The 21,685-nt window shown below is 44.7% G+C and overlaps 18 non-coding genes across 18 annotated transcripts; all 18 read right to left on the bottom strand.

Annotated features, from left to right (window-relative positions):
- Window positions 1-385: 385 nt before the first annotated feature.
- Window positions 386-459, bottom strand: TRNAT-AGU (transfer RNA threonine (anticodon AGU)). The gene has a single exon. It is a non-coding gene; the product is annotated as a tRNA-Thr (tRNA).
- A 433-nt stretch (window positions 460-892) lies between these two features.
- Window positions 893-966, bottom strand: TRNAT-AGU (transfer RNA threonine (anticodon AGU)). The gene has a single exon. It is a non-coding gene; the product is annotated as a tRNA-Thr (tRNA).
- A 588-nt stretch (window positions 967-1,554) lies between these two features.
- Window positions 1,555-1,628, bottom strand: TRNAT-AGU (transfer RNA threonine (anticodon AGU)). The gene has a single exon. It is a non-coding gene; the product is annotated as a tRNA-Thr (tRNA).
- A 433-nt stretch (window positions 1,629-2,061) lies between these two features.
- On the bottom strand, window positions 2,062-2,135 carry TRNAT-AGU (transfer RNA threonine (anticodon AGU)). The gene has a single exon. It is a non-coding gene; the product is annotated as a tRNA-Thr (tRNA).
- A 422-nt stretch (window positions 2,136-2,557) lies between these two features.
- On the bottom strand, window positions 2,558-2,631 carry TRNAT-AGU (transfer RNA threonine (anticodon AGU)). Its single transcript has one exon. It is a non-coding gene; the product is annotated as a tRNA-Thr (tRNA).
- Window positions 2,632-3,388: 757 nt separating this feature from the next.
- Window positions 3,389-3,462, bottom strand: TRNAT-AGU (transfer RNA threonine (anticodon AGU)). The gene has a single exon. It is a non-coding gene; the product is annotated as a tRNA-Thr (tRNA).
- Window positions 3,463-4,064: 602 nt separating this feature from the next.
- Window positions 4,065-4,138, bottom strand: TRNAT-AGU (transfer RNA threonine (anticodon AGU)). The gene has a single exon. It is a non-coding gene; the product is annotated as a tRNA-Thr (tRNA).
- A 588-nt stretch (window positions 4,139-4,726) lies between these two features.
- TRNAT-AGU (transfer RNA threonine (anticodon AGU)) lies at window positions 4,727-4,800 on the bottom strand. The gene has a single exon. It is a non-coding gene; the product is annotated as a tRNA-Thr (tRNA).
- A 95-nt stretch (window positions 4,801-4,895) lies between these two features.
- On the bottom strand, window positions 4,896-4,969 carry TRNAT-AGU (transfer RNA threonine (anticodon AGU)). Its single transcript has one exon. It is a non-coding gene; the product is annotated as a tRNA-Thr (tRNA).
- Window positions 4,970-5,895: 926 nt separating this feature from the next.
- On the bottom strand, window positions 5,896-5,969 carry TRNAT-AGU (transfer RNA threonine (anticodon AGU)). The gene has a single exon. It is a non-coding gene; the product is annotated as a tRNA-Thr (tRNA).
- A 95-nt stretch (window positions 5,970-6,064) lies between these two features.
- TRNAT-AGU (transfer RNA threonine (anticodon AGU)) lies at window positions 6,065-6,138 on the bottom strand. The gene has a single exon. It is a non-coding gene; the product is annotated as a tRNA-Thr (tRNA).
- A 95-nt stretch (window positions 6,139-6,233) lies between these two features.
- On the bottom strand, window positions 6,234-6,307 carry TRNAS-AGA (transfer RNA serine (anticodon AGA)). Its single transcript has one exon. It is a non-coding gene; the product is annotated as a tRNA-Ser (tRNA).
- A 264-nt stretch (window positions 6,308-6,571) lies between these two features.
- TRNAS-AGA (transfer RNA serine (anticodon AGA)) lies at window positions 6,572-6,645 on the bottom strand. The gene has a single exon. It is a non-coding gene; the product is annotated as a tRNA-Ser (tRNA).
- A 770-nt stretch (window positions 6,646-7,415) lies between these two features.
- On the bottom strand, window positions 7,416-7,489 carry TRNAT-AGU (transfer RNA threonine (anticodon AGU)). Its single transcript has one exon. It is a non-coding gene; the product is annotated as a tRNA-Thr (tRNA).
- Window positions 7,490-7,754: 265 nt separating this feature from the next.
- On the bottom strand, window positions 7,755-7,828 carry TRNAT-AGU (transfer RNA threonine (anticodon AGU)). Its single transcript has one exon. It is a non-coding gene; the product is annotated as a tRNA-Thr (tRNA).
- Window positions 7,829-16,170: 8,342 nt separating this feature from the next.
- Window positions 16,171-16,244, bottom strand: TRNAT-AGU (transfer RNA threonine (anticodon AGU)). Its single transcript has one exon. It is a non-coding gene; the product is annotated as a tRNA-Thr (tRNA).
- Window positions 16,245-16,339: 95 nt separating this feature from the next.
- Window positions 16,340-16,413, bottom strand: TRNAT-AGU (transfer RNA threonine (anticodon AGU)). Its single transcript has one exon. It is a non-coding gene; the product is annotated as a tRNA-Thr (tRNA).
- Window positions 16,414-16,508: 95 nt separating this feature from the next.
- Window positions 16,509-16,582, bottom strand: TRNAT-AGU (transfer RNA threonine (anticodon AGU)). The gene has a single exon. It is a non-coding gene; the product is annotated as a tRNA-Thr (tRNA).
- Window positions 16,583-21,685: the final 5,103 nt, after the last annotated feature.

A 21,685-nucleotide genomic window follows, 5' to 3' on the forward strand; every position in this document is an offset into this window, starting at 1 on the left:
GAATGTTCGAACACAAAAAACTAGAGAGACGTTAGTCTTGACTCCCGAGGCACCAGTGAGATTCGAACTCACGATCTCCTGTTTACTTGACAGGCGCTTTAACTAACTAAGCCACGGTGCCTGCGCAGCGTCCTGTTCAGGCAGTGACACCATCAGAAGTATTTCGAACTAAACTTCGAAAACAAAAAACTAGAGAGACGTTTGTCTTGACTCCCGAGGCACCGGTGAGATTCGAACTAATGATCTCCTGTTTACTAGACAGGTGCTTTAACCAACTAAGCCACGGCGCCTACGCAGCGTCTTGTTCAGGCAGTGACACCATCAGAAGTATTTCGAACTAGACTTCGAAAACAAAAAAGTAGAGAGACGTTTGTCTTGACTCTTGAGGCACCGGTGATATTCGAAATCACGATCTCCTGTTTACTAGACAGGCGCTTTAACCAACTAAGCCACGGCGCCTGCGAAGCGTCTTGTTCAGGCAGTGACACCATCAGAAGGGTTTCGAAGTAAACTTCGAAAACAAAAAAACTAGAGAGCCGTTTGTCTTGACTCTCGAGGCACCGGTGAGATTCGAACTCACGATCTCTGGTTTACTAGACAGCCGCTTTAACCAAATAAGCCACGGCGCCGGCGCAGCGTCTTGTTCAGGCAGTGACACCATCAGAAGTATTTCGAACTAAACTTCGAAAACAAAAGTACTGAAAGTTGGGCGAGTTCGTACTCGATCATGACTTCTTTGTGCAAACACGTACACGGACACAAAGAAAAGAGGCAAACAACACGGGCGCCCGTGTTGTTTGCCTCTTTTCCTTGTGTCCGTGTACGTGTTTGCGCAAAGAAGTCATGAATTTTCGAAAACAAAAAACTAGAGAGACGTTAGTCTTGACTCCCGAGGCACCGGTGAGATTCGAACTCACGATCTCCTGTTTACTAGACAGGCGCTTTAACTAACTAAGCCACGGCGCCTGCACAGCGTCTTGTTCAGGCAGTGACACCATCAGAAGTATTTCGAACTATAATTCGAAAACAAAAAACCAGAGAGACGTTAGTCTTGACTCTCGAGGCACCGGTGAGATTCGAACTCACGATCTCCTGTTTACTAGACAGGACTAAGCCACGGCGCCTGCGCAGCGTTTTGTTCAGGCAGTGACACCATCAGAAGTATTTCGAACTAATCTTCGAAAACAAAATTACTGAAAGTTGGGCGAGTTCATACTCGATCATGACGTCTTTGCGCAAACACGTACACGGACACAAGGAAAACAGGCAAACAAAACGGGCGCCCGTGTTGTTTGCCTCTTTTCCTTGTGTCCGTGTACGTGTTTGCGCAAAGAAGTCATGAATGTTCGAACACAAAAAACTAGAGAGACGTTAGTCTTGACTCCCGAGGCACCAGTGAGATTCGAACTCACGATCTCCTGTTTACTTGACAGGCGCTTTAACTAACTAAGCCACGGCGCCTGCGCAGCGTCTTGTTCAGGCAGTGACACCATCAGAAGTATTTCGAACTAAACTTCGAAAACAAAAAACTAGAGACGTTTGTCTTGACTCCCGAGGCACCGGTGAGATTCGAACTCATGATCTCCTGTTTACTAGACAGGCGCTTTAACCAACTAAGCCACGGCGCCTACGCAGCGTCTTGTTCAGGCAGTGACACCATCAGAAGTATTTCGAACTAGACTTCGAAAACAAAAAAGTAGAGAGACGTTTGTCTTGACTCTCGAGGCACCGGTGATATTCGAACTCACGATTTCCTGTTTACTAGACAGGCGCTTTAACTAACTAAGCCACGGCGCCTCCACAGCGTCTTGTTCAGGCAGTGACATCATCAGAAGTATTTCGAACTATACTTCGAAAACAAAAAACTAGAGAGACGTTAGTCTTGACTCTCGAGGCACCGGTGAGACTCGAACTCACGATCTCCTGTTTACTAGAAAGGCGCTTTAACTAACTAAGCCACAGCGCCTGCGCAGCGTCTTGTTCAGGCAGTGACACCATCAGAAGTATTTCGAACTAAACTTCGAAAACAAAAAACTAGAGAGACGTTTGTCTTGACTCTCGAGGCACCGGTGAGATTCGAACTCATGATCTCCTGTTTACTAGACAGGCGCTTTAACCAACTGAGCCACGGCGCCTACGCAGCGTCTTGTTCAGGCAGTGACACCATCAGAAGTATTTCGAACTGTACTTCGAAAACAAAAAAACTAGAGAGACGTTAGTCTTGACTCTCGAGGCACCGGTGCGATTCGAACTCACGATCTCCTGTTTACTAGACAGGACAAAGCCACGGTGCCTGCGCAGCGTTTTGTTCAGGCAGTGACACCATCAGAAGTATTTCGAACTAAACTTCGAAAACAAAAGTACTGAAAGTTAGGCGAGTTGGTACTCGATCATGACTTCTTTGCGCAAAGACGTACACGGACACAAGGAAAAGAGGCAAACAACACGGGCGCCCGTGTTGTTTGCCTCTTTTCCTTGTGTCTGTGTACGTGTTTGCGCAAAGAAGTCATAAATGTTCGAAAACAAAAAACTAGAGAGACGTTAGTCTTGACTCCCGAGGCACCGGTGAGATTCGAACTCACGATCTCCTGTTTACTAGACAGGCGCTTTAACTAACTAAGCCACAGCGCCTGCACAGCGTCTTGTTCAGGCAGTGACACCATCAGAAGTATTTCGAACTGTACTTCGAAAACAAAAAAACTAGAGAGACGTTAGTCTTGACTCTCGAGGCACCGGTGCGATTCGAACTCACGATCTCCTGTTTACTAGACAGGACAAAGCCACGGTGCCTGCGCAGCGTTTTGTTCAGGCAGTGACACCATCAGAAGTATTTCGAACTAAACTTCGAAAACAAAAGTACTGAAAGTTAGGCGAGTTGGTACTCGATCATGACTTCTTTGCGCAAAGACGTACACGGACACAAGGAAAAGAGGCAAACAACACGGGCGCCCGTGTTGTTTGCCTCTTTTCCTTGTGTCCGTGTACGTGTTTGCGCAAAAAAGTCATGAATGTTCGAAACCAAAAACTAGAGAGACGTCAGTCTTGACTCCCGAGGCACCGGTGAGATTCGACCTCACGATCTCCTGTTTACCAGACAGGCGCTTTAACTAACTAAGCCACGGCGTCTGCAGCGTCTTGTTCAGGAAGTGACACCATCAGAAGTATTTCGAACTATACTTCGAAAACAAAAAACTAGAGAGACGTTAGTCTTGACTCTCGAGGCACCGGTGAGATTCGAACTCATAATCTTCTGTTTACTAGACAGGCGCTTTAACCAACTAAGCCACGGCGCCTGCGCAGCCTGTTGTTGAGGCAGTGACACCATCAGAAGTATTTCGAACTAAACTTCGAAAACAAAAAGCTAGAGAGATGTTTGTCTTGACTCTCGAGGCACCGGTGAGACTCGAACTCATGATCTCCTGTTTACTAGACAGGCGCTTTAACCAACTAAGCCACGGCACCTGTGCAGCGTCTTGTTCAGGCAGTGACACCATCAGAAGTATTTCGAACTAAACTTCGAAAACAAAAAACTAGAGGGACGTTAGTCTTGACTCCCGAGGCACCGGTGAGATTCGAACTCACGATCTCCTGTTTACTAGACAGGCGCTTTAACTAACTAAGCCACTGCACCTGCGCAGCGTCTTGTTCAGGCAGTGACACCATCTGAAGTATTTCGAACTATACTTCGAAAACAAAAAAACTAGAGAGACGTTTGTCTTGACTCTCGAGGCACAGGTGAGATTCGAACTCACAATCTCCGGTTTACTAGACAGGCGCTTTAACCAAACAAGCCATGGCGCCTGCGCAGCGTCTTGTTCAGGCAGTGACACCATCAGAAGTATTTCGAACTAAACTTCGAAAACAAAAGTACTGAAAGTTGGGCGAGTTCGTACTCGATCATGACTTCTTTGCGCAAACACGTACACGGACACAAGGAAAAGAGGCAAACAACACGGGCGCCCGTGTTGTTTGCCTCTTTTCCATGTGTCCGTGTAAGTGTTTGCGCAAAGAAGTCATGAATGTTCGAAAACAAAAAAATAGAGAGACGTTAGTCTTGACTCCCGAGGCACCGGTGAGATTCGAACTCACGATCTCCTGTTTACTAGACAGGCGCTTTAACTAACTAAGCCACGGCGCCTGCGCAGCGTCTTGTTCAGCAGTGACACCATCAGAAGTATTTCGAACTAAACTTCGAAAACAAAAAACTAGAGAGACGTTAGTCTTGACTCCCGAGGCACCGGTGCGATTCGAACTCACGATCTCCTGTTTACTAGACAGGACTAAGCCACGGTGCCTGCGCAGCGTTTTGTTCAGGCAGTGACACCATCAGAAGTATTTCGAACTAAACTTCGAAAACAAAAGTACTGAAAGTTAGGCGAGTTGGTACTCGATCATGACTTGTTTGCGCAAACACGTACACGGACACAAGGAAAAGAGGCAAACAACACGGGCGCCCGTGTTGTTTGCCTCTTTTCCATGTGTCCGTGTAAGTGTTTGCGCAAAGAAGTCATGAATGTTCGAAAACAAAAAAATAGAGAGACGTTAGTCTTGACTCCCGAGGCACCGGTGAGATTCCAACTCACGATCTCCTGTTTACTAGACAGGCGCTTTAACTAACTAAGCCACGGCGCCTGCGCAGCGTCTTGTTCAGCAGTGACACCATCAGAAGTATTTCGTACTAAACTTCGAAAACAAAAAACTAGAGAGACGTTTGTCTTGACTCTCGAGGCACCGGTGAGATTCGAACTCATGATCTCCTGTTTACTAGACAGGCGCTTTAACCAACTAAGCCACGGCGCCTACGCAGCGTCTTGTTCAGGCAGTGACACCATCAGAAGTATTTCGAACTAAACTTCGAAAACAAAAAAGTAGAGAGACGTTTGTCTTGACTCTCGAGGCACCGGTGATATTCGAACTCACGATCTCCTGTTTACTAGACAGGCGCTTTAACCAACTAAGCCACGGCGCCTGCGCAGCGTCTTGTTCAGGCAGTGACACCATCAGAAGTGTTTCGAACTAAACTTCGAAAACAAAAGTACTGAAAGTTGGGCGAGTTCGTACTTGATCATGACTTCTTTGCGCAAACACGTACACGGACACAAGGAAAAGAGGCAAACAACATGGGCGCCCGTGTTGTTTGCCTCTTTTCCTTGTGTCCGTGTACGTGTTTGCGCAAAGAAGTCATGAATGTTCGAACACAAAAAAACTAGAGAGACGTTAGTCTTGACTCCCGAGGCACCAGTGAGATTCGAACTCACGATCTCCTGTTTACTTGACAGGCGCTTTAACTAACTAAGCCACGGCGCCTGCGCAGCGTCTTGTTCAGGCAGTGACACCATCAGAAGTATTTCGAACTAAACTTCGAAAACAAAAAACTAGAGAGACGTTTGTCTTGACTCCCGAGGCACCGGTGAGATTCGAACTCACGATCTCCTGTTTACTAGACAGGACTAAGCCACGGCGCCTGCGCAGCGTTTTGTTCAGGCAGTGACACCATCAGAAGTATTTCGAACTAATCTTCGAAAACAAAATTACTGAAAGTTGGGCGAGTTCATACTCGATCATGACTTCTTTGCGCAAACACGTACACGGACACAAGGAAAAGAGGCAAACAAAACGGGCGCCCGTGTTGTTTGCCTCTTTTCCTTGTGTCCGTGTACGTGTTTGCGCAAAGAAGTCATGAATGTTCGAACACAAAAAACTAGAGAGACGTTAGTCTTGACTCCCGAGGCACCAGTGAGATTCGAACTCACGATCTCCTGTTTACTTGACAGGCGCTTTGCCTAACTAAGCCACGGCGCCTGCGCAGCGTCTTGTTCAGGCAGTGACACCATCAGAAGTATTTCGAACTAAACTTCGAAAACAAAAAACTAGAGACGTTTGTCTTGACTCCCGAGGCACCGGTAAGATTCGAACTCATGATCTCCTGTTTACTAGACAGGCGCTTTAACCAACTAAGCCACGGCGCCTACGCAGCGTCTTGTTCAGGCAGTGACACCATCAGAAGTATTTCGAACTAGACTTCGAAAACAAAAAAGTAGAGAGACGTTTGTCTTGACTCTCGAGGCACCGGTGATATTCGAAATCACGATCTCCTGTTTACTAGACAGGCGCTTTAACCAACTAAGCCACGGCGCCTGCGAAGCGTCTTGTTCAGGCAGTGACACCATCAGAAGGGTTTTGAAGTAAACTTCGAAAACAAAAAACTAGAGAGCTGTTTGTCTTGACTCTCGAGGCACCGGTGAAATTCGAACTCACGATCTCCTGTTTTCTAGACAGGCGCTTTAACTAACTAAGCCATGGCGCCGACGCAGCGCCTTGTTCAGTCAGTGACACCATCAGAAGTATTTCGAACTAAACTTCGAAAACAAGAAACTTGAGAGACGTTTGTCTTGACTCTCGAGGCACAGGTGAGATTCGAACTCACGATTTCCTGTTTACTAGACAGGCGCTTTAAATAACTAAGCCACGGCGCCTCCGCAGCGTCTTGTTCAGGCAGTGACACCATCAGAAGGGTTTTGAAGTAAACTTCGAAAACAAAAAACTAGAGAGCTGTTTGTCTTGACTCTGGAGGCACCGGTGAAATTCGAACTCACGATCTCCTGTTTTCTAGACAGGCGCTTTAACTAACTAAGCCATGGCGCCGGCGCAGCGCCTTGTTCAGTCAGTGACACCATCAGAAGTATTTCGAACTAAACTTCGAAAACAAGAAACTTGAGAGACGTTTGTCTTGACTCTCGAGGCACAGGTGAGATTCGAACTCACGATTTCCTGTTTACTAGACAGGCGCTTTAAATAACTAAGCCACGGCGCCTCCGCAGCGTCTTGTTCAGGCAGTGACATCATCAGAAGTATTTCTAACTATACTTCGAAAACAAAAAACTAGAGAGACGTTAGTCTTGACTCTCGAGGCACCGGTGAGACTCGAACTCACGATCTCCTGTTTACTAGAAAGGCGCTTTAACTAACTAAGCCACAGCGCCTGCGCAGCGTCTTGTTCAGGCAGTGACACCATCAGAAGTATTTCTAACTAAACTTCGAAAACAAAAAAAACGAGAGGGACGTTAGTCTTGACTCTCGAGGCACCGGTGATATTCAAACTCATAATCTTCTGTTTACTAGACAGGCGCTTTAACCAACTAAGCCACGGCGCCTGCGCAGCCTGTTGTTCAGGCAGTGACACCATCAGAAGTATTTCGAACTAAACTTCGAAAACAAAAAGCTAGAGAGATGTTTCTCTTGACTCTCGAGGCACCGGTGAGATTTGAACTCATGATCTCCTGTTTACTAGACAGACGCTTTAACCAACTAAGTCACGGCACCTGTGCAGCGTCTTGTTCAGGCAGTGACACCATCAGAAGTATTTCGAATTAAACTTCGAAAACAAAAAACTAGAGACGTTAGTCTTGACCCCGAGGCACCGGTGAGATTCGAACTCACGATCTCCTGTTTACTAGACAAGCGCTTTAACTAACTAAGCCACGGCGCCTGCGCAGCGTCTTGTTCAGGCAGTGACACCATCTGAAGTATTTCGAACTATACTTCGAAAACAAAAAAACTAGAGAGACGTTTGTCTTGACTCTCGAGGCACCGGTGAGATTCGAACTCACGATCTCTGGTTTACTAGACAGCCGCTTTAACCAAATAAGCCACGGCGCCGGCGCAGCGTCTTGTTCAGGCAGTGACACCATCAGAAGTATTTCGAACTAAACTTCGAATACAAAAAACTAGAGAGACGTTTGTCTTGACTCTCGAGGCACCGGTGAGATTCGAACTCATGATCTCCTGTTTACTAGACAGGCGCTTTAACCAACTAAGCCACGGCGCCTTTTTTTTCTTTATTTCCGGTAAACTTCACATGCGGGTTGCTACGCTTAATATATTACAATTCACATCGAGCAATACAAAAAACTGAAAAACAACTAAGCCCGTCAAGCATTACTATAACACATCACGTTCTAGAATTCCTTCATGGTCGGTAGGGCTTCTACCCTTTCTACCCATAAAGGTACACATTCATCTGTTCTTACTACCTCGAGTAATCTTGAGATGCTTTCTTTAAAATACTCTCTTGCTGGTCTTCTGTCTGGGTCACAATGAAATCCGGTCGTTCTAGAGCGCCATATACTGTGCAAGGCAGTCATCATAATAAAATCGAAAGGTAATCCATCATCATTCTCTATATCCAAATACCTGATCCCATGAGGATCTAACGGGAACTCTTTTTTGATTGTCCTTTGTAATACGTCCCAAAAATAAACTCCTTCCCAACAGTGCAGAAAAACATGGTCAATAGTTTCCGGTTTCTTACAGATCAGACAGTGAGATCCCCAAGGCATATAAAACCCACGCTCCTCTAGGAAGGTTCTTACAGGAAGTGTTCCAGTGTGTAATTTGAAAAAGAACGTTTTCGCACTTGGAGCTGCTGGCATTTTTTAACTCGTTTAAGTACATTCTGGCCCTTGCGTGCTGTATATAGCGCTCTGTACAATGGGATGGGGAGCATCGTGTCACATAAATCTTTGTACAGTTTTTTCTTTCCAACAGACCACAGGTAGTCAGTTGAAAAACGAACACACAAAAACCGCACGCTGGCCACAACTTCCTTCATGTATCCTTGCACAGCCCCTGTGGTAACATGAGTGCTCACAACAAACTCGGGCAACAGTCTACTTAGTCTTGTTTGACACACTGTTAGTAGGAAAGGATCTCTTGTCTCGCGAAAAAAGAAAAACCTACTTACTAACTGCTTGATAAACAGATGTCGTAGCCCAAGGCCTCCACACTTCCCCGTCTAAACAAATTCGTGCGACTGCACCTTTCCCAGTTAGAACCCCACACAAATACTGCAAACACCCGATGTAATTTTTGCACATTGACCCGGGAACAGTACAGCACTTGCATCACATACCACAGCTTTGACACAAAAAACCAGTTGCATGCAGTAGCCTTAGCAAACATGGACAGATAGCTTGCATTCCACCTATTCGCTTTCTCTTTCATTTCTTTCGTTTGCTGTGTCCAATATTCATCAGTACTTTTGTATGACTCAAGCGGTACTCCAAGATATTTGACTGGCGTTCCTGTCCATTTAATTAATGCAAAAAATTCTGGTGTTGAAGGCCAATATCCATGCCAGAAGCCGAGGCATTTACCCCAGTTTATGTGGCTTCCTGTAACTTCGGCGAAAGATTTAGAAACTCTGATTGATTCTTCAATACCTACATAGGAAGTGCTACAAATAGCAACATCATCAGCGTATGCGAGTAGCTTGACCTCTGAAGATTGTACTCTAAACCCATTAATGATGTCATTCTGCAATATCGCCCTACATAAAGTTTCAATATAGATGCAAAACAAAACTGGACTAACAGGGCAACCTTGACGCACTGAGCGCTCAATTCTAATGGGGGGGCCCAATGTCTTGTTAATAATTAGTCTCGTACTACCATTCCGGTATGCCATGGCTACTCCGTCAATAATTATCTTACCAACATTAATGTGCTCCAATACTGCAAACAAAAGAGCGTGGGCAACGCAATCAAACGCTTTCTCCAGATCCAGCTGAAGTATGGCCACACGAGCTTGACTGGTGTCAACACATTCGAGCACGGATCGCATTTTATGAACATTTGTAGCTATTGACCGCCCTTTGATTCCGCACGTTTGGTGTGGACCAACGATATCTTTTATAACTGACTGAAGTCTAGCTGCCCAAATTTCCATTAATATTTTGTAGTCTACATTTGTCAGTGCGATTGGCCTGTACGCTGTAACGTGCCTGAGCTTTTCAACCTCGTCTGTTTTCGGAATCAGAATGGTACGCGATTCACCAAAGGAAGGTGGTAATTTCTTTTCCTGATATGCCTCTATAAATACGCCCGCAAGTATTGAAGACAATTCACTTTTAAAATATTTGTACCACTTGGCACAAAGACCATCTGGTCCTGGAGATTTCCCGGGATTTAACGTATCAATCGCCCGTTCAACTTCAGATGCAGATATAGATAATTCCAAAGCGTTTTTCACTTCCTCATTCACTTGCGGCATGCGTCCTAAATATTCCTCTTTAAATCTTTCTAGGTTTACCTGTCTACACTCAAAAAGGGTTTCAAAATGACTTGAAAATACGGATAAAATGCTGTCCGTATCGGTTACTTCGTGACCGTCCTTCTCTATTTTTTCGATATGATTCCGTCGAGCGTTCGTTTTCTCCACGCCTAACGCTCTTTTGGTCGGCGTCTCTCCAGCCGCTAATGCCTCAGCCCTAGCACAGACGAGAGCACCGCGGTAGCGTTCCTCGTCAAACAGAGCAAGTTTCTGCTTAATATTGCGTGTGTCAATTTTATACTCTCCCAGTTGTTTGCACTCCAAGTCTATTAGTCTTTCCAAAGTCTTTCGGAGTTCTTTTTCTTTCTTTTTCCTTTCGTAACTCAATGCGCAAGAACGCTCAATAGCTTTTATTTTTATTCGCTGCTTGAACTCTTCCCATTGTTCTGCAAGTTTAACTTCATCATCCATTCTTATTTCATTGATACAGTTCATTACCTGATCTAAGAAATACTCGTGAGTGATCAAAGTGGAATTCATCTTCCACAGCTCCCACGAGAAAGTTCCACGTTTTGTTTTCTCTCCCATATCACATTTAACTAAACAATGATCACTGAAGTGTATTGGGTAGACAGCATATGTCTTACAGTGGGCTATTAATTCAAGCGACACGTAAATGCGATCAAGACGCGCATGGCTATTCCCCTGAAAATGTGTGAAACGCACATCCCGCGTTCCCTCCATACAGCTGCCCACGTCTTCTAACTCGAATTCAGTAACTACGTCCGCTAGCGTCCTACTACTTTTATCGTAAATGGCGCGTCCGTTTGCTCGATCTCGCCCATTGAGGACGCAGTTAAAATCACCCAGTAATACATATTTCCTTTCCAAAGTGAAGTGCTGCTTTAGACTTGAAAAAAACATTGCTCGCTCCTCGCAAATGGTTGGTGCATAAATACACACTATACGCCACTGACATTCATTGAATACTAAATCACAGGAAACCAATCTACCAGACGGGCAAGAAAAGGTACCTTGCACTACCAGACCCGGTACCTTCTTAATGAACAAAACACAGCCTGCAGAAGTGCCTATTGCTTGAGTTACAATTGCGTAGTAACGCGTCGTGAACCTCAGCACCATGCCCCGGGCCTCCTCCTCACCGTCTACTTTTGTTTCTTGTACAGCTAGTATATTTATTCAATTTATTCAATTTCTTTATTTATTTACCAGACCAAACTGGAAGGTCGCCAAGGCTAAAAGCCGTGAGAAACGGCTTGACAAAGGCCCTGGTGACCTGAATATACACATGGCAGTAGTGCGGAAATGATTACAAGTACATAACATGCAAGTACAATAAAAAAAAAAATATGAACAATACACAATTCAAAAATGATTTTTTAACTGATTATTTTACAATACCTGTTATAAAATGTGTAAAAAAGGGTTTTCAATAAGCAAAATACACCATGCACAGACAAATCGTATACATTGACACTTATCAACCTAAAAAGAAACATATATACATTTATGTGAAAACACATACATTCATATCGCTAATACAACGCAAGATAACGAGATATAACATGATACAATTTATTTACACTGGACTGGACTAGGAATGTTCCTATGGAGCCAGAGAGCAGAAATGTGAGTGTAGTTGTTTTTTGTTGCAGGAGATTGTACTTTCGTGCGTGTTAAGTGTTGTGGGAACGTTGTAGGCCAAGGCTTGGTGTCTATATGTAGTGCGGAAACGCGGTACGAACCAAATATCTGTATTTCTTGTAGGAAACGTAATGACACGACGCTGTAGGCATGACAGTAATCTAATGAAGTTGGAGAACTCCTTATTCGAGAAATAAAGTGTGTGCAATAAGCGAAATGTGTAAAGGTTGTCAGCTCGTATTATATTAAATTCTTGGAAAGCTCCACGCGTCGTTCCGAACGGTTCAATATTTCCAATCTGGCGGACTATTTTTTTTTGCAAAGTAATGACTTTATTGATGTTTGCTTTGCTTGTCGTGGCCCATACAAGGCTGCAATACATTAGATGTGAATTAAATAGCGCATAATATATCTGAAGTTTCACTTTGAGCGGCAAAATGTTCCGGCAACGAGACATCACTCCTGTTACCGAAGAAAGCTTTTTACAAACAAAATTTACATGTGTATCCCAGCCTAGATTGGAAGAAAAATAAACTCCGAGTATTTTGTAGCTATCAACAATATCAATCGGCACTGATTCAAGAACTAAAGGTTGATGGGTAGCGAGTACTTTATTTTTGGCACGAAAAACAATGGCTTTGGTTTTATTTGGATTAATTTTAAGCTGGTTCATTCTGGACCATGACGAAATTCTTGAAAGTATATCATTTGCTTTGCTTACAATGTCATCTAAGTTAACGCCATCAAGGATTATTGTTGAATCGTCCGCATATATGACGTATTTAACTGTTGTGTCCAGTTGAACAATGTCATTAATGTAAACATTGAACATCAGCGGACCAAGTATACTGCCTTGCGGCACACCACGAGTGAGGGGCAAGAATGACGAGCTATTTTCATTAATGTAAACACTTTGGCACCTATTGCTAAGATATGATCGAATTAAAGATTTGGCAACACCCCGAATGCCATTTGATTCTAATTTGTCTAACAATATATTATGATGAAGCGAGTCAAATGCCTTACTGAAATCTAGAAATATGCTGAGTGTGAATTTATTTTGTTCAAAGTTATGAAGTATAGCTTCCTTTAATGTCAACAATGCAGTTTCAGTGGACTTGCCGCTTATAAAGCCAAACTGCGCATCTGTTAACACATTGTGTTTATTAAAAAAATTCGTTATGCGGACATGAATAATTTTTTCTAAACATTTAGAGAAGACAGGAAGGACCGATATAGGCCTGTAGTTACTTTCACTGCTGCGGTCACCACCCTTAAAAATGACTGATACACGAGCTTTCTTCATGGCTTCTGGAAAAACACCATGTTCAAGAACTAAGTTATATATATAGGTTAGTACACTACTAAGTAAATATAAAACGTGTTTTATTGGTGTGATCTGCAGGTCATCGGCATCAAGAGATTTAGTACTATTTAGATGCTTGAAGATTTCGCATACTTCACTTTCGTTTGTTGGGTCAAGAAAGATACTTTGGCTCACGTTACTGCATCCGGCGACAAAATCCGCGTTATCATTGCACAACGCTACTGCATTTATGAAGTAGTTATTAAAATGATCTGCGAGTGCTGCACCTCTAAAATCTTTACCCCCGAAGGTTATAGACTCAGGCAAAGCATTTTTATTATCACGACCGAGTATGGTATTAATTAGCTTCCACGTAGCACTTGAACGTTGCCGATTGGCATGTACAAAGATACGCTGATAGTAGGCTTTCTTGGCACGTTGAAGTTCAGCGTTTAATCTATTGCGAAGCTTTTTAAATTCTTTCAAAGTTTCAGCAGAGCGCGTACGTAGAAAAGTGTGATAGCAGATGTTTTTACGCTTTATCATACTCAAATGCTCGCGAGTGACCCAGGGTTTCCTAGCCTTTCTTGCAGATTTTAATGTTTTGAATGGAAAATGTTTTGCGTAAATGCGTCGAAAAGTTTGGATGAATGCATCATATGCGTTATCGGCATTTTTCTCCTTAAATACAGATGACCAGTTTTGTTTGGATATATCGAGCGTAAAAGCTTCAAGACTTCGAGATGTGATATGCTGTATGGTAGGCAGCACCCGCCGCGTCCCTTTATCAAGAGGTTTGCAAAAATAGCTCATAAACACGGGACAGTGGTCACTAATATCAGATGTTATTGTGCCTGCGCTATAAATTACTGTGTCAATATTGGTAATGACAAGATCCAGTGCTGATGAAGTGGAGCATGTAATTCGTGTTGGCGTATTAATTAGATTTTTAAAACCACTCGAGAGCAAAAGGTTATTTAGCTCGCGGGTGACACAGTTTTCCTCCAGTAGGTTAATATTAAAATCTCCTGCAGAAATAAGGAGGAAATTATTACAACAAGCATACTCCAAGAAGTTCTCGTAAAATTGCATGAAACTTGCCATGCTTCCATTTGGCGGTCGGTAGATTACCGAGATAAGCTCATCTTTAAACTGGACTGTAAGTATTTCATATTCATCTGTTATCTTACTGAATTCAGGGACGATGTGGCAACTCTTTTTTGTCGTAACAAGCAAAGCAACCCCTCCCCCTCGCTTATGCGTCCGATTAAGATAGAATGTATTGTAGCCATCCAGAGTAAAAGTTGGTTCATCATTTGTACCCCAAGTTTCAGTCATCATAATGAGGTCAAATTTTAATTGGAATTGCTCTAAAAAGAGTGCAACGTCGTCCCTTTTATGGTTAAGTGACCTCGTGTTAATATGCAGAACTGAGTTGCCTGTTTGATTGTGTAAGCAGATATCGCGAGGAAAAGCAAGCTCTAGGTAATCCATAGCGAATAAATGCTATTTCAAAGTTTCAAGCAAGCACATCAACTGACATTATGCAGACACAGAACTATTTTGCCCTCCAAAAATCCTGTCGATATCACGCTCGCTGGGTATGTGTACAGCAGGTGTTTCGTCAGTCTGTTTAGCGTATATCTTCCCGTTGTAAGACCATACAGATTTCCATTTCATTTCGTACTTCTTTTTTACAGCGGTCGCGAGCAGTTTTTTCAACGTCGGGCAGAGATGTTCATTCACATACACAGGCGGTGAAAAGGAAGTTGAGTTGCCAATGCCCAAATCAGCATTTGTAAGGCGCGCTTTTTTTGCCTTCTTTAGCACCCTGTCCCGTTTGACGCGGGACTTAAATTGAACAACGATGTTGCTCTTGTTTTCCGTTCTACTCGGCACACGGTGACACGCCTCTATGTCATCCTTGCTAAGCGGCTCTCCGATAATCGTGCCTAGCGTACAAAGTAAGTCACTGACCGATTCAGTCTCCCTTTTCACAACGCCTTGTATTTCTATATTGACATTCCTAGAGTACTGTTCACAGCCGGTCAATCGATGCTCCAATTCAAATACAGAGGTTTTCAAGGACGCGTTTTCTAGGCGTAGAGAAGCATTATCACTTTTAAGGCGAGCACTTTCAGCGACAGCTTCTTCTAATTTTTTCTTCAACTCCTCAATACTGTCGTGAGCGTAGTCAATGCTTTTAGTCATGTTCCTTTGTTCTGTTTTCATGTCTCGAATTTCATTCCTGAAATCCCTTACCACAGAGTCACGGAACATCTTAAGTTCCTGCTGCACCTCCTCCTTTAACTTCAAACATTCAGTCTTCATTTCCTCCTTCAATTTAGCCATAACAAATCTTAATGATTTACGAAAGAAAGCAAGAAAGCACCACAGATAATTCAAAACAATTTGGCAGTGACGACGGAACACACAAAAAAGCTATAAGCAGCTCAGTATACTTGGTCACTGACCTGTACAGAAAGCAGATTGCTTATTACGACGTTCACAGTTCCGTTGTCACTGCCAAGTGATGCAGCCGGCGACCTGAGCGCTCTTCTTGTAGGGTGAATTTGATGACGTGGACGAAGCTGCACCGCGCAGGACACGGCAGCACGCAGGCGCACAAATGAAGCACGCAGCAGCGTAACTATGCAGCCAGGGACCACGGTACTTTTCCTTCCAGGGTTGGGTATCACCGGTGAAAAACGTGCGTCAGCCTGTACAGAAAGCAGATTGCTTATTACGACGTTCACAGTTCCGTTGTCACTGCCAAGTGATGCAGCCGGCGACCTGAGCGCTCTTCTTGTAGGGTGAATTTGATGACGTGGACGAAGCTGCACCGCGCAGGACACGGCAGCACGCAGGCGCACAAATGAAGCACGCAGCAGCGTAACTATGCAGCCAGGGACCACGGTACTTTTCCTTCCAGGGTTGGGTATCACCGGTGAAAAACGTGCGTCAGCCTGTACAGAAAGCAGATTGCTTATTACGACGTTCACAGTTCCGTTGTCACTGCGACAAAGAGGTAAACAACACGGGCGCCCGTGTTGTTTACCTCTTTTCCTTGTGTCCGTGTACATGTTTGCGCAGAGAAGTCATGAATGTTCGAAAACAAAAAACTAGAGAGACGTTAGTCTTGACTACCGAGGCACCGGTGAGATTCGAACTCACGATCTCCTGTTTACTAGACAGGCGCTTTAACTAACTAAGCCACGGCGCCTGCGCAGCGTCTTGTTCAGGCAGTGACACCATCAGAAGTATTTCGAACTAAACTTCGAAAACAAAAAACTAGAGAGACGTTTGTCTTGACTCTCGAGGCACCGGTGAGATTCGAACTCATGATCTCCTGTTTACTAGACAGGCGCTTTAACCAACTAAGCCACGGCGCCTACGCAGCGTCTTGTTCAGGCAGTGACACCATCACAAGTATTTCGAACTAGACTTCGAAAACAAAAAAGTAGAGAGACGTTTGTCTTGACTCTCGAGGCACCAGTGATATTCGAACTCACGATCTCCTGTTTACTAGACAGGCGCTTTAACCAACTAAGCCACGGCGCCTGCGCAGCGTCTTGTTCAGGCAGAGACACCATCAGGAGTGTTTCGAAGTAAACTTCGAAAACAAAAAAACTAGAGAGCCGTTTGTCTTGACTCTCGAGGCACCGGTGAAATTCGAACTCATGATCTCCTGTTTACTAGACAGGCGCTTTAAACAACTAAGCCACGGCGCTTTTTTTTTTCTTTATTTCCGGTAAACTTCACATGCGGGTTGCTACGCTTAATATATTACAATTCACATCGAGCAATACAAAAAACTGGAAAACAACTAAGCCCGTCAAGCATTACTATAACACATCACGTTCTAGAATTCCTTCATGGTCAGTAGGGCTTCTACCCTTTCTACCCATAAAGGTACACATTCATCTGTTCTTAATACCTCGAGTAATCTTGAGATGCTTTCTTTAAAATACTCTCTTGCTGGTCTTCTGTCTGGGTCACAATGAAATCCGGCCATTGTAGAGCGCCATATACTGTGCAAGGCAGTCATCATAATAAAATCGAAAGGTAATCCATCATCATTCTCTATATCCAAATACCTGATCCCATGAGGATCTAACGGGAACTCTTTTTTGATTGTCCTTTGTAATACGTCCCAAAAATAAACTCCTTCCCAACAGTGCAGAAAAACATGGTCAATAGTTTCCGGTTTCTTACAGATCAGACAGTGAGATCCCCAAGGCATATAAAACCCACGCTCCTCTAGGAAGGTTCTTACAGGAAGTGTTCCAGTGTGTAATTTGAAAAAGAACGTTTTCGCACTTGGAGCTGCTGGCATTTTTTTAACTCGTTTAAGTACATTCTGGCCCTTGCGTGCTGTATATAGCGCTCTGTACAATGGGATGGGGAGCATCGTGTCACATAAATCTTTGTACAGTTTTTTCTTTCCAACAGACCACAGGTAGTCAGTTGAAAAACGAACACACAAAAACCGCACGCTGGCCACAACTTCCTTCATGTATCCTTGCACAGCCCCTGTGGTAACATGAGTGCTCACAACAAACTCGGGCAACAGTCTACTAAGTCTTGTTTGACACACTGTTAGTAGGAAAGGATCTCTTGTCTCGCGAAAAAAGAAAAACCTACTTACTAACTGCTTGATAAACAGATGTCCTAGCCCAAGGCCTCCACACTTCCCCGTCTAAACAAATTCGTGCGACTGCACCTTTCCCAGTTAGAACCCCACACAAATACTGCAAACACCCGATGTAATTTTTGCACATTGACCCGGGAACAGTACAGCACTTGCATCACATACCACAGCTTTGACACAAAAAACCAGTTGCATGCAGTAGCCTTAGCAAACATGGACAGATAGCTTGCATTCCACCTATTCGCTTTCTCTTTCATTTCGTTCGTTTGCTGTGTCCAATATTCATCAGTACTTTTGTATGACTCAAGCGGTACTCCAAGATATTTAACTGGCGTTCTTGTCCATTTAATTGCTGTAAAAAATTCTGGTGTTGAAGGCCAATATCCATGCCAGAAGCCGAGGCATTTACCCCAGTTTATGTGGCTTCCTGTAACTTCGGCGAAAAATTTAGAAACTCTGATTGATTCTTCAATACCTACATAGGAAGTGCTACAAATAGCAACATCATCAGCGTATGCGAGTAGCTTGACCTCTGAAGATTGTACTCTAAACCCATTAATGATGTCATTCTGCAATATCGGCCTACATAATGTTTCAATATAGATGCAAAACAAAAGTGGACTAACAGGGCAACCTTGACGCACTGAGCGCTCAATTCTAATGGGGGGGCCCAATGTCTTGTTAATAATTAGTCTCGTACTACAATTCCGGTATGCCATGGCTACTCCGTCAATAATTATCTTACCAACATTAATGTGCTCCAATACTGCAAACAAAAGAGCGTGGGCAACGCAATCAAACGCTTTCTCCAGATCCAGCTGAAGTATGGCCACACGAGCTTGACTGGTGTCAACACATTCGAGCACGGATCGCATTTTATGAACATTTGTAGCTATTGACCGCCCTTTGATTCCGCACGTTTGGTGTGGACCAACGATATCTTTTATAACTGACTGAAGTCTAGCTGCCAAAATTTCCATTAATATTTTGTAGTCTACATTTGTCAGTGCGATTGGCCTGTACGCTGTAACGTGCCTGAGCTTTTCAACCTCGTCTGTTTTCGGAATCAGAACGGTACGCGATTCACCAAAGGAAGGTGGTAATTTCTTTTCCTGATATGCCTCATTAAATACGCCCGCAAGTATTGAAGACAATTCACTTTTAAAATATTTGTACCACTTGGCACAAAGACCATCTGGTCCTGGAGATTTCCCGGGATTTAACTTATCAATCGCCCGTTCAACTTCAGATGCAGATATAGATAATTCCAAAGCGTTTTTCACTTCCTCATTCACTTGCGGCATGCGTCCTAAATATTCCTCTTCAAATCTTTCTAGGTTTACCTGTCTACACGCAAAAAGGGTTTCAAAATGACTTGAAAATACGGATAAAATGCTGTCCGTATCGGTTACTTCGTCACCGTCCTTCTCTATTTTTTCGATATCATTCCGTCGAGCGTTCGTTTTCTCCACGCCTAACGCTCTTTTGGTCGGCGTCTCTCCAGCCGCTAATGCCTCAGCCCTAGCACGGACGAGAGCACCGCGGTAGCGTTCCTCGTCAAACAGAGCAAGTTTCTGCTTAATATTGCGTATGTCAATTTTGTACTCTCCCGGTTGTTTGCACTCCAAGTCTATTAGTCTTTCCAAAGTCTTTCGGAGTTCTTTTTCTTTCTTTTTCCTTTCGTAACTCAATGCGCAAGAACGCTCAATAGCTTTTATTTTTATTCGCTGCTTGAACTCTTCCCATTGTTCTGCAAGTTTAACTTCATCATCCATTTTTATTTCATTGATACAGTTCATTACCTGATCTAAGAAATACTCGTGAGTGATCAAAGTGGAATTCATCTTCCACAGCTCCCATGAGAAAGTTCCACGTTTTGTTTTCTCTCCCATATCACATTTAACTAAACAATGATCACTGAAGTGTATTGGCTAGACAGCGTATGTCTTACAGTGGGCTATTAATTCAAGCGACACGTAAATGCGATCAAGACGCGCATGGCTATTTTCCTGAAAATGTGTGAAACGCACATCCCGCGTTCCCTCCATACAGCTGCCCACGTCTTCTAACTCGAATTCAGTAACTACGTCCGCTAGCGTCCTACTACTTTTATCGTAAATGGCGCGTCCGTTTGCTCGATATCGCCCATTGAGGACGCAGTTAAAATCACCCAGTAATACATATTTCCTTTCCAAAGTGAAGTGCTGCTTTAGACTTGAAAAAAAACATTGCTCGCTCCTCGCAAATGGTTGGTGCATAAATACACACTATACGCCACTGACATTCATTGAATACTAAATCACAGGAAACCAATCTACCAGACGGGCAAGAAAAGGTACCTTGCACTACCAGACCCGGTACCTTCTTAATGAACAAAACACAGCCTGCAGAAGTGCCTATTGCTTGAGTTACAATTGCGTAGTAACGCGTCGTGAACCTCAGCACCATGCCCCGGGCCTCCTTCTCACCGTCTACTTTTGTTTCTTGTACAGCTAGTATATCCAACTCATGATCCACGAGCAGCCTGTAGACTTGGCTCTGCTTCTGCTTGGCGGCAAGACCTCGAACATTTAACGTTGCCACTCTAAGTTTCGGTACAACATCCATGTCTACATAGTTAGGAAGTTAGCCCGGGGCATGGTGATTACCTTCGGCGTCTAGCATAGAGCTAGACATCTTCGGAGCCTCCAGGTGGACCCGTGCCACTGGAGGACAAAGGTGGCCAGTGATTGTCCGATATCGGGTTGGGACGCAGCCTTGTGCTGCTGCGTCTGAACGAAGTTGCCGCCTTCGCAGGTGGCCCCTCTTCTTGCTTTTCGCTGGACGCCTCACGCCGTCCTGCAGACTGCTCGCGGGGTCTTTTGCTTTGCGCCCCACCACTGATACTCTCGCACGACACTGGAAGTTCGGTTAATTCAGCCGGCTCAGGCTCCTTCGATGGGGTGCTTGTGAAGCCTTCTTCGGTTTGGCCAGCTGGCTCTTGAGTAACCACCTCCCCAGATGCTATGTCTGCTTTGGCTGCTGGTTCATCACCACCAGTCGGTGTAACTGTACCTGTTGAAGCTTCTGGGTTCACCGCGTCGCCCGCGCCTTTCGCCGCGTCTTCAGCCTCGGTCACGTCCATCACCAACTCTGCTGTGTCTTCACCTTCGGCTGGACCGATAGCCGATGCGTACGTGCGCATGCACGCATCTTCGCTGTGGCCGAACCGCCGACAACGCGAGCATCGGGGTACCTTACACTCTCTTCTAACATGGCCGGTACCTTGGCAGCGCAGACACTGCATTGGCCGACCAGGTGCAACCACAAGTGCCAGTTCACCAGCCACCCTGATTTGATGCGGAAGATCTTCAACCTTCACGCCACTCTTGAGCTTAAGAAGCACAGTCCGTGTGGTTGAACCCTTATCGCTGACACCTTGAACACGCCATTGCTCCCTTGTGACTTGTACGACCTTCCCAAAAGCCGCCAACGCCGTTCGCACGTCTTCATCGTTGACGCCGTACAGCAGCCAATGAAGACGCAGCCGCACCTGCTGATCCTGGGGGTCTACGATGATGCAGCGTCGGCCCTTGACTTTCAGCTCCTTCACGTCCAGCAAGCGTTTCGTAGCGTCCGCGTTGTTCATGGTGACTGCCCAGACATGGTTTATCTGGTAGGCCCCCAGTGCCAACACCTCCGGCCGCAGTCCTGTAGGTCCGAGCGCGTCTGGGAAATCTTCGACTCGATACGGTCTGCCGCGCACATCACCGTGTAAAAACACGGTGTTTTGCGCGACGCGTCCCTTGGGCAGTGGTGGCAAAATAATCTCATATCCTGCGTCTTCGTCTTCGGTCATCCTGTTACCGCGGCTAGTATATGCCGCAAACGCCGCTCCTACGGAGCACATGATTCCTGCGTCCGACGCGCGTGAGAGCCGACGAAAGAATGCTAAGCCACGGCGCCTACGCAGCGTCTTGTTCAGGCAGTAACACCATCAGAAGTATTTCGAACTAGACTTCGAAAACAAAAAA

The sequence above is a fragment of the Rhipicephalus microplus genome, unplaced genomic scaffold, assembly GCF_043290135.1.
Source record: "Rhipicephalus microplus isolate Deutch F79 unplaced genomic scaffold, USDA_Rmic scaffold_62, whole genome shotgun sequence".
Classification (NCBI taxonomy): domain Eukaryota; kingdom Metazoa; phylum Arthropoda; class Arachnida; order Ixodida; family Ixodidae; genus Rhipicephalus; species Rhipicephalus microplus.